This window comes from Rutidosis leptorrhynchoides, chromosome 3 (genome assembly GCF_046630445.1).
Source record: "Rutidosis leptorrhynchoides isolate AG116_Rl617_1_P2 chromosome 3, CSIRO_AGI_Rlap_v1, whole genome shotgun sequence".
NCBI lineage: Eukaryota > Viridiplantae > Streptophyta > Magnoliopsida > Asterales > Asteraceae > Rutidosis > Rutidosis leptorrhynchoides.
Window position 1 is genome coordinate 145,733,504 of NC_092335.1, and position 13,035 is coordinate 145,746,538.

A 13,035-nucleotide genomic window follows, 5' to 3' on the forward strand; every position below is an offset into this window, starting at 1 on the left:
TTATGTTGACTAAAAATAAAGTGTAAACTAGTACATCCTTATGTTGACTAATTATAAACTAGTACCACCTATTGTTGACTAAAAATTATAAAACAAAATAAAAATCATTAATTAGAACATCCTTATGTTGACTAACACTCTAATACTTGCACTATATAAACACCTAGTTTCTCATTCACAAATCACACCAAAATCCTCTCTCAAAAACAATCTCTCCCTCTCCCTCTCTTGTGGTATTCGGATCTTCAAGCTTGTTCTTCGTGTTCTTCAAGAATCTTCAAGGAGTTCTTCAAGATTTTCAAGGCTTTGATCTTCCATCTTCATCGTGTTCATCTTTTCTTTGTTAATTATCTTGAATCTTCAAAGGTATAACATAAACCCTAAACTATTTACATAAACTTTGATCTTTGATAATTCATATTCATATTATAAACTTGTTATTCATAAGTATATACATAAACACACCTAGATTTATATATACATATATACATGTAAAAAAAAAAAATATTTTTATATATATATATATACATATATATACGAATTATATATACATATACATATTAAAACCTTAAACCCTAATTACACCTAAACTATAATTCTTAAACCCTAATTAATTAAACTCTAAACATTTATGAAACCCTAGGACATTAATTACTAAACCCTAGTTATTAATTACTACTTTAATTAACTAACCCTAATTAATGAAACCCTAATACTACTTATACTAGTACTTAACATGTATACACTATTACTATTACTAGCACCTATAACCTACTAATTATATTGTAGCACAAAAACATTTTGGGATATGTATTAGAGATGTATAGATCTTCGAACTTTCTTGACGAATGGTTTCTACGAGATTCTAGGCAGAGGGTTTGGATTTCCGATTTAAAGGGTCCTATGGCTCAAGCCCCTAGATCTAAATTAGCCATTCGAAGGGAAAGGGGTGATTGGAAGCTTATCTAATACGGCAAGTATCCTAAAATGGAAACACTCATAAAAGTAGAAACTCTCTAGTCATAGAAACTTAGTAAAATAAGAAACTTTCTAAAAATAGAAACTTTATAAAAATAGTAACTTACTAGGAATAGAAACTTAGTAAAACAAACTATACTTAAACACATACTTAAACTTAAACATGGGCAAAACACTTAACTACTCTTAAATGTCAATAGGTTGACTTTCCTGCTCACTCGTTCAACTCTCTATTCCGAGGAATAACTCTCTCTACTTACTAAGGTGAATTCATAGCCCCACTCTTTATTGCTAGCAAACTTATTTAACTTATTTGGGGTGAGACACATGCTGCTTTTACTATTTACAATTTAGACACAAGTACCAACTGCTAAAACTATGCTATACCCGGCTACGTCCGACTAAGTCCCTACAGTGATATTTTTAAGTGCTGCGGCATGCTTATTTATTGGGGGTAGGCCTATCGGGAGTAACGTCCCCGATACATTTGACCAAGTCATTGTATTACTTAATAATGAAATTAAACCGACAAGTATAAACTACAACTTGTCTTTAGGGCAAACTTGAACGTTTAGTCTAAATATCACGCACTGGCATAACTTTTGGATCTGCGAGATCTACTTTTTGATCCTGCGGGAGATCAACTTTACAACTAAATCTTGTGGTCTAAAAACAACGATAACTACTTTTGTTAAACCTATGAACTTCACTCAACCTTTTTGGTTGACACTTTAGCATGTTTTGTCTCAGGTGCTGTTTGATTCAAGCTTTCTTATCTACTACTTATGTGATGCTACTTGGACTTAGGATCAAGAGATATCGCATTTATTACTTCTGCATATGAACAATTACTTTATCGTTATTTCCATTATTGTAACGACATTTCATTTTCCGCTGCGTACTCAATAAAGTTAAATTTTCTCATTTAGTATTGTTCTCGTATTATAATATGTTGGTTTATTTGATATTAGTAACGTTTCTTCCAGACCCTATTGGGAGGACGTTACATGCACCAATAGCTCGTGCTCCTTATAGACTCGCACCCAGCGAGATGAAAGAACTGCAAAGCCAACTGCAAGAACTATTAGAACGTGGTTTCATTCGACCAAGCACATCACCATGGGGAGCTCCTGTTTTGTTTGTTAAGAAGAAGGATGGTACATTTAGGTTGTGTATTAACTACAGAGAGTTGAACAAACTTACCATCAAAAACCGTTATCCACTGCCGAGAATTGACGACTTATTTGATCAATTACAAGGCTCATCGGTTTATTTGAAGATCGATTTACGTTCTGGATATCGTCAAATGCGAGTAAAGGAGGATGATATTCCAAAAACTGCTTTTAGGACGCGTTATGGTCATTACGAGTTTATGGTTATGCCGTTTGGATTGACTAACGCACCAGCTGTGTTCATGGACCTTATGAACCGAGTGTGTGGGCCATATCTTGACAAGTTTGTCATTGTTTTCATCGATGACATACTTATTTACTCAAAGAATGATCAAGAGCACGAAGAACATTTGAGAAAAGTGCTAGAAGTATTGAGGAAAGAAAAACTGTACGCTAAGTTTTCAAAGTGTGCATTTTGGTTGGAAGAAGTTCAATTCCTCGGTCACATAGTGAACAAAGAAGGTATCCAGGTGGACCCGACAAAGATCGAAACTGTTGAAAAGTGGGAAACCCCAAAAACTCCGAAGCATATACGTCAATTTTTAGGATTGGCTGGTTACTACAGAAGATTCATCCAAGATTTCTCCAAAATAGCAAAACCCTTGACTGCATTAACGCATAAAGGGAAGAAATTTGAATGGAAGGATGAACAAGAGGAAGCGTTTCAATTATTGAAGAAAAAGCTAACTACGACACCTATATTATCATTGCCTGAAGGGAATGATGATTTTGTGATTTATTGTGATGCATCAAAGCAAGGTCTCGGTTGTGTATTAATGCAACGAACGAAGGTGATTGCTTATGTGTCTAGACAGTTGAAGATTCACGAGCAAAATTATACGACGCATGATTTGGAATTAGGCACGGTTGTTTTTGTATTAAAGACTTGGAGGCACTACTTATATGGGGTCAAAAGTATTATATATACCGACCACAAAAGTCTTCAACACATATTTAATCAGAAACAACTGAATATGAGGCAGCGTAGGTGGATTGAATTGTTGAATGATTACGACTTTGTGTGACGACCCGGAAATTTCCGACCAAATTTAAACTTTAATCTTTATATTATTCCGACACGATAAGCAAAGTTTGTTAAGTTAAATCTCAAGAATTTTAAACTGTGTTCATACATTCATTATAACCTCGACCAAATTCCGACGATTCAAGAACCGTTATATATAAATAGATATGTATATGTATATATATATTATAACTTGAGAATATTAATAAAGTATTAAACGTATAATACCTTACACGAACGTATTTGTTTCAATATGATTTTCGATGAAATTAAAAAAATATATATTAAATGATTGAATTATCAGAAACATTGAATTATGATTACAAGTCTCTGCTGAGAGGTCCACTATGATTTGAGAAAATCTATTCCTCTTAACGATATTCAGAATAATTTGTAAAGCTATTTATAAATAAAAACAAAAAGTGTCATTTACGAAAGTTAGACAAAAGTTAGTGGAGAATTGGTTTCCATAATATTCTATTAATTTAGTTTCAAAAGTACAAAAAAACGTTTTCAGTTTAAAAAGAACTTTATTATTAAAACGTATATATCTTTTATAAATATCTAGAACCACTTTTGACAACTCATTACTTAACCAGTATGATAAAGATAACGATATTTATATTTTATTTTATTAAATATATATAACGATTTAAATTAATATTATATATACTTATACGCTTATTATACGTATATAGTTTTATACTTTTACTATACTTTAACTTTACCTTTACTTTACTTTTATTTTACTTTAACTTTAATAATTCATACTTTAATAATTCAATTTAATAATTCATACTTTAATAATTTACTTTAATAATTCATACTTTAATAATTCACTTTAATAATTCACTTTAATAATTCATACTTTAATAATTCACTTTAATAATTCACTTTAATAATTCATACTTTAATAATTCAATTTAATAATTCACTTTAATAATTCATACTTTAATAATTTATACTTTAATAATTCACTTTAATAATTCATACTTTAATAATTCATTTTAATAAGTCATACTTTAATAATTCACTTTAATAATTCAAAAATCTGTTATAAATAGAATTCAATAGGTTTCATTATTTCATAGAAACTTGAAAATATATTTCTCTAAACTCTTTCAATCGAATTACATATATATATTTTCTTTGTATTATTTCAAGATATTATTAGTATACATAAAATATTACGACGGAGTGCTGTCCGAGTGATTTCAAAATAGTTTTTTTGAATGAGTCGAAGCTAAGGAAATTATGGGTTATAGCTATGGAGGTGATGGGTATGGTTCATGGGTATGCTCGTGAGGTCAATCTAGTGTTTATCATCTCCGTTGCGTCTACGTACTTTCCTGCAATATTGAATCTCAATATTGATACGCTCGTGAATCCGAGTCCAACCTTGCACTTGTTAAATGACGTTATATGTATTTTTACTACGAAATACAGTATTGTGAGTTTCATTTGCTCCCTTTTATATATATTTTTGGGACTGAGAATACATGAGCTGTTTTTTATAAATGTTTTACGAAATAGGCACAAGTACTAAAACTAATTCTACGTGGGTTTAAACCAGAAATATACCCTTAGCTTGGTAACATTAAACTACTTGTCTATGTACGGTAGGCACGAATCCTAATGATAGATCTATTGGGCCTGACAAACCCCATCCTGACTATGGGATGCTTTAGTACTTCGAGGTTAGCTTAAACACACCTGATCTGGTGTACTTCAGAGAGTAAAACATGAACGTTAAGGCTTGTTACCGGGTGCCTACAACTTATAGAATACTTTTATACACTTGCGATTGTACATATATTTATAAACGGAAATCTTGTGGTCTATTAATATATTGAAATGATTGTTATGATAAACCTATGAACTCACCAACCTTTTGGTTGACACTTTAAAGCATGTTTATTCTCAGGTATTAAAGAAATCTTCCGCTGTACATTAGCTCATTTTAAGGATATTACTTGGAGTCATTCATGGCATATTTTGAAAGACGTTGCATTCGAGTCATTGAGTTCATCAAGATTATTATTAAGCCAATTATAGTTGGATGTATTATGAAATGGTGTGCATGCCGTCAACTTTTGTTGTAAAGAAAGTTTGTCTTTTAAAAACGAATGCAATGTTTGTAAAATGTATCATATAGACGTCAAATACCTTGCGATGTAATCAACTATTGTGAATCATTTATAATGTATATGAACGGGTCCTTTCACTTTGAGATTCGTTACCACCCGGGGAAGGCAAATGTGGTAGCCGACGCCTTGAGCAGAAAGGACAGAGAACCCATTCGAGTAAAATCTATGAATATAATGATTCACACTAACCTTACTACTCAAATAAAGGAGGCGCAACAAGGAGTTTTAAAAGAGGGAAATTTAAAGGATGAAATACCCAAAGGATCGGAGAAGCATCTTAATATTCGAGAAGACGGAACCCGGTATAGGGCTGAAAGAATTTGGGTACCAAAATTTGGAGATATGAGAGAAATGGTACTTAGAGAAGCTCATAAAACCAGATACTCAATACATCCTGGAACGGGGAAGATGTACAAGGATCTTAAGAAACATTTTTGGTGGCCAGGTATGAAAGCCGATATTGCTAAATATGTAGGAGAATGTTTGTCATGTTCTAAAGTCAAAGCTGAACATCAGAAACCATCAGGTCTACTACAACAACCTGAAATCCCGAAATGGAAATGGGAAAACATTACCATGGATTTCATTACTAAATTGTCAAGGACTGCAAGTGGTTATGATACTATCTGGGTAATAGTTGATCGTCTCACCAAGTCAGCACACTTCCTGCCAATAAGAGAAGATGACAAGATGGAGAAGTTAGCACGACTGTATTTGAAGGAAGTCGTCTCCAGACATGGAATACCAATCTCTATTATCTCTGATAGGGATGGCAGATTTATTTCAAGATTCTGGCAGACATTACAGCAAGCATTGGGAACTCGTCTAGACATGAGTACTGCCTATCATCCACAAACTGATGGGCAGAGCGAAAGGACGATACAAACGCTTGAAGACATGCTACGAGCTTGTGTTATTGATTTCGGAAACAGTTGGGATCGACATCTACCGTTAGCAGAATTTTCCTACAACAACAGCTACCAATCAAGCATTGAGATGGCGCCGTTTGAAGCACTTTATGGTAGAAAGTACAGGTCTCCGATTTGTTGGGGTGAAGTGGGGGATAGACAGATTACGGGTCCGGAGATAATACAAGAAACTACCGAGAAAATCATCCAAATTCAACAAAGATTGAAAACTGCACAGAGTCGACAAAAGAGCTACGCGGATAGTAAAAGAAAAGATATAGAGTTTGAAATTGGAGAAATGGTCATACTTAAGGTTTCACCTTGGAAAGGCGTTGCTCGATTTGGTAAACGGGGGAAACTAAATCCAAGGTACATTGGACCATTCAAGATTATAGATCGTGTCGGACCAGTAGCTTACCAACTAGAGCTACCTCAACAACTCGCGGCTGTACATAAAACTTTCCACGTCTCAAATTTGAAGAAATGTTTTGCTAAAGAAGATCTCACTATTCCGTTGGACGAAATCCAAATCAATGAAAAACTTCAATTCATTGAAGAACCCGTCGAAATAATGGATCGTGAGGTTAAGAGACTTAAACAAAACAAGATACCGATTGTTAAGGTTTGATGGAATGCTCGTAGAGGACCCGAGTTCACCTGGGAGCATGAAGATCAAATGAAGAAGAAATACCCGCATTTATTTCCAGAAGATACGTCAACACCTCCAACTGCTTAAAACTTCGGGCCGAAATTTATTTAACGGGTAGGTACTGTAGTGACCCGAACTTTTCCATGTTTATATATATATTAAATGAAATTATTATTTACATGATTAAGTGTTTCCAACATGTTAAGCAATCAAACTTGTTAAGACTTGATTAATTGAAATAGGTTTCATATAGACAATTGACCACCCAAGTTGACCGGTGATTCACGAACGTTAAAAGTTGTAAAAACTATACGATGACATATATATGGTTATATATATAGTTAACATGATTTTATTATAAGTATGTATCTCATTAGGTATTTTAACAATGAGTTATATACATAAAAATGAGACTATTAATTTAAGAACTCGAAAACGATATATATAACGATTATCGTTATAACAACGTCTTACTAGGTACATATGAATCATATTAAGATATTGATACACTTGGTTAATTATGTTAAATGATAAGTAAATATATTATTTAGTGTATTAACAATGAAATACATATGTAAAAATAAGACTACTAACTTAATGATTTCGAAACGAGACATATATGTAACGATTATCGTTGTAACGACATTTAACTGTATATATATCATACTAAGATATATTATATATCATAATATCATGATAATATAACAATTTAACATCTCATTTGTTATAATAAACAATGGGTTAACAACATTCAACAAGATCGTTAACCTAAAGGTTTCAAAACAACATTTACATGTAACGACTAACGATGACTTAACGACTCAGTTAAAATGTATATACATGTAGTGTTTTAATATGTATTCATACACTTTTTAAAGAATTCAAGACACTTATCAAAATACTTCTACTTAACAAAAATGCTTACAATTACATCCTCGTTCAGTTTCATCAACAATTCTACTCGTATGCACCCGTATTCGTACTCGTACAATACACAGCTTTTAGATGCATGTACTATTGGTATATACACTCTAATGATCAGCTCTTAGCAGCCCATTTGAGTCACCTAACACATGTGGGAACCATCATTTGGCAACTAGCATGAAATATCTCATAAAATTACAAAAATATGAGTAATCATTCATGACTTATTTACATGAAAACAAAATTACATATCCTTTATATCTAATCCATACACCAACGACCAAAAACACCTACAAACACTTTCATTCTTCAATTTTCTTCATCTAATTGATCTCTCTCAAGTTCTATCTTCAAGTTCTAAGTGTTCTTCATAAATTCCAAAAGTTCTAGTTTCATAAAATCAAGAATACTTCCAAGATTGCAAGTTTACTTCCAAGTTTTCTAAATCCATTTCAAGTAATCATCCAAGATCAAGAAACCTTTATTAATTACAGTAGGTTATCTTTCTAATACAAGGTAATAATCATATTCAAACTTTAATTCAATTTCTATAACTATAACAATCTTATTTCGAGTGGAAATCTTACTTGAAATTGTTTTCGTGTCATGATTCTGCTTCAAGAACTTTCAAGCCATCCAAGGATCCTTTGAAGCTAGATCTATTTTTCTCATTTCCAATAGGTTTATCCAAGGAACTTTAGGTACTAATGATGTTCATAACATCATTCGATTCATACATATAAAGCTATCTTATTCGAAGGTTTAAACTTGTAATCACTAGAACATAGTTTAGTTAATTCTAAACTTGTTCGCAAATAAAAGTTAATCCTTCTAACTTGACTTTTAAAATCAACTAAAAACATGTTATATATCTATATTATATGCTAACTTAATGATTTAAAACCTGGAAACACGAAAAACACCGTAAAATTGGATTTACGTCGTCGTAGTAACACCGCGGGCTGTTTTGGGTTAGTTAATTAAAAACTATGATAAACTTTGATTTAAAAGTTGTTATTCTGAGAAAATGATTTTTATTATGAACATGAAACTATATCCAAAAATTATGGTTAAACTCAAAGTGGAAGTATGTTTTCTAAAATGGTCATCTAGACGTCGTTCTTTCGACTGAAATGACTACCTTTACAAAAACGACTTGTAACTTATTTTTCTGACTATAAACCTATACTTTTTCTGTTTATATTCATAAATAGAGTTCAATATGAAACCATAGCAATTTAATTCACTCAAAACGGATTTAAAATGAAGAAGTTATGGGTAAAACAAGATTGGATAATTTTTCTCATTTTAGCTACGTGAAAATTGGTAACAAATCTATTCCAACCATAACTTAATCAACTTGTATTGTATATTATGTAATCTTGAGATACCATAGATACGTATACAATGTTTCGACCTATCATGTCGACACATCTATATATATTTCGGAACAACCATAGACACTCTATATGTGAATGTTGGAGTTAGCTATACAGGGTTGAGGTTGATTTCAAAATATATATAGTTTGAGTTGTGATCAATACTGAGATACGTATACACTGGGTCGTGGATTGATTCAAGATAATATTTATCGATTTATTTCTGTACATCTAACTGTGGACAACTAGTTGTAGGTTACTAACGAGGACAGCTGACTTAATAAACTTAAAACATCAAAATATATTAAAAGTGTTGTAAATATATTTTGAACATACTTTGATATATATGTATATATTGTTATAGGTTCGTGAATCAACCAGTGGCCAAGTCTTACTTCCCGACGAAGTAAAAATCTGTGAAAGTGAGTTATAGTCTCACTTTTAAAATCTAATATTTTTGGGATGAGAATACATGCAGGTTTTATAAATGATTTACAAAATAGACACAAGTACGTGAAACTACATTCTATGGTTGAATTATCGAAATCGAATATGCCCCTTTTTATTAAGTCTGGTAATCTAAGAATTAGGGAACAGACACCCTAATTGACGCGAATCCTAAAGATAGATCTATTGGGCCTAACAAACCCCATCCAAAGTACCGGATGCTTTAGTACTTCGAAATTTATATCATATCCGAAGGGTGTCCCGGAATGATGGGGATATTCTTATATATGCATCTTGTTAATGTCGGTTACTAGGTGTTCACCATATGAATGATTTTTATCTCTATGTATGGGATGTGTATTGAAATATGAAATCTTGTGGTCTATTGTTACGATTTGATATATATAGGTTAAACCTATAACTCACCAACATTTTTGTTGACGTTTAAAGCATGTTTATTCTCAGGTGAATACTAAGAGCTTCCGCTGTTGCATACTAAAATAAGGACAAGATTTGGAGTCCATGTTTGTATGATATTGTGTAAAAACTGCATTCAAGAAACTGATTTCGATGTAACATATTTGTATTGTAAACCATTATGTAATGGTCGTGTGTAAACAGGATATTTTAGATTATCATTATTTGATAATCTACGTATAGCTTTTTAAACCTTTATTTATGAAATAAAGGTTATGGTTTGTTTTAAAAATGAATGCAGTCTTTGAAAAACATCTCATATAGAAATTAAAACCTCGCAACGAAATCAATTAATATGGAACGTTTTTAATCAATAAGAACGGGACATTTCAATATGGCCCACACACTCGGTTCATGAGGTCCATGAACGCAGCTGGTGCGTTAGTCAATCCAAACGGCATAACCATAAACTCGTAATGACCGTAACGCGTTCTGAAAGCAGTCTTTGGAATATCATCCTCCTTCACCCGCATTTGATGATACCCAGAATGTAAATCGATCTTCGAATAAACCGACAAGCCTTGTAGTTGATCAAATAAATCGTCGATTCTCGGTAGTGGATAACGGTTCTTGATGGTAAGTTTGTTCAACTCTCGGTAGTCGATATACAATCTGAATGTACCATCCTTCTTTTTGACAAACAAAACAGGAGCTCCCCACGGTGATGTGCTTGGTCGAATGAAACCACATTCTAACAGTTCTTGTAGTTGACTTTGTAATTCCTTCATTTCGCTAGGTGCGAGTCTGTAAGGAGCATGAGCTATTGGTGCAGCTCCCGGTACAAGATCTATTTGGAATTCAACGGATCGATGTGGGGGTAGTCCCGGTAATTCTTTTGGAAATACGTCGGAAAATTTTTTTGCGACGGGAACATCACTGATGTTATTTTCTTCAGGTTTGACTTCTTCGATGTGTGCTAGAATGACATAGCAACCTTTTTGAAATGTCCCATTCATATTGATTATAAACGTTCCATATTAATTGATTTCGTTGCGAGGTTTTGACCTCTATATGAGACTTTTTTAAAGACTGCATTCGTTTTTAAAAATAAACCATAACCTTTATTTTATTGACAAGGTTAAAAGGACACCACCTATATTATCCAGAAATGATAATCTAAAAATATCACACTTACACACTACCAATACATATTGGTTTACAATATTAATATGTTACAACAAAGTAAATCTCGAATGCAGTTTTAAACAATATTATACAAACATGCTAACACCAAATCTTGTCCATATTTTAGCATGCAACAGTGGAAGCTCTTAATAATCACATGAGAATAAACATGATTTAAACGTCAACAAAAATGTTGGTGAGTTATAGGTTTAACCTATATATTTATCAAATCGTAATAATAGACCACAAGATTTCATATTTCAATATACATCCCATACATAGAGATAAAAATCATTCATATGGTGAACACCTGGTAACCGACATTAACAAGATGCATATAGAATATCTCCATCATTCCGGGACACCCATCGGACATGATAATTTTGAAGTACTAAAGCATTCCAAATTCCAGAATGGGGCTTGTTGGGCCCGATAGATCTATCTTTAGGATTCGCGTCAATTAGGGGCCAGTTCCCTAATTCTTAGGCTACCAAGCTAAAAGGGGCATATTCAATTTCGATCATTCAACCATAAAATGTAGTTTCACGTACTTGTGTCTATTTTTTAAAATATTTATAAAACTGCATGTATTCTCATCCCAAAAATATTAGATTTTAAAAGTGGGACTATAACTCACTTTCACAGATTTTTACTTTGTCAGAAAGTAAGACTTGGCCACTGGTCGATTCACGAACCTATAACAAATATGTACATATATATCAAAGTATGTTCAAAGTATATTTACAACATTTAACATGTTTTAATGTTTTAAGTTTATTAAGTCAGCTGTCCTCGTTAGTAACCTACAACTAGTTGTCCACAGTTAGATGTACAGAAATAAATCGATATATATTATCTTGAATCAATCTACGACCCAGTGTATACAAGTCTCAGGCTAGATCACAAATCAAAGTATATATATTTTTGGAATCAACCTCAACCCTGTATAGCTAACTAAAACATTACTGCATATAGAGTGTCTATGGTTGTTCCAAATAATATATATACATGGGTCAATATGATATGTCAAAACATTTTCATACGTGTCTATGGTATCCCAAGATTACATAATATATTAGAATACATGTATAATACAATAAGAGTTAGCTAGGATATGATTAATATAGATTTGTTACCAATTTTCACGTAGCTACAACAAGCAAAATTATCCAATCTTGTTTTACCCATAACTTCTTCGTTTTAAATCCGTTTTGAGGGATTCAAGTTGCTATGGTTTCATATTGAACTTAAGTTTATGAATCTAAACAGAAAAATTATAAGTTTATAGTCAAAAATATAGATTACAAGTCGTTTTTGTAAAGGTAGTCATTTCAGTTGAAAGAACGACGTCTAGATGACCATTTTGGAAAACATACTTCCACTTTGAGTTTAACCATGATTTTTGGATATAGTTTCATGTTTATAAGAAAAATTATTTTCCCAGAAGAACAACTTTTAAATCAAAGTTTATCATAGTTTTTAATTAACTAACCCAAAACAGCCCGCGGTGTTACTACGACGGCGTATATCCGGTTTTACGGTGTTTTTCGTGTTCTCAGGTTTTAAATCATTAAGTTAGCATATCATATAGATATAGAACATGTGTTTAGTTGATTTTAAAATTCAAGTTAGAAGGATTAACTTTTGTTTGCGAACAAGTTTAGAATTAACTAAACTATGTTCTAGTGATTACAAGTTTAAACCTTCGAATAAGGTAGTTTTAAATATATGAATCGAATGATGTTATGAACATCATTACTACCTCAGGTTTTGTGGATAAACCTACTAGAAATGAGAAAAATAGA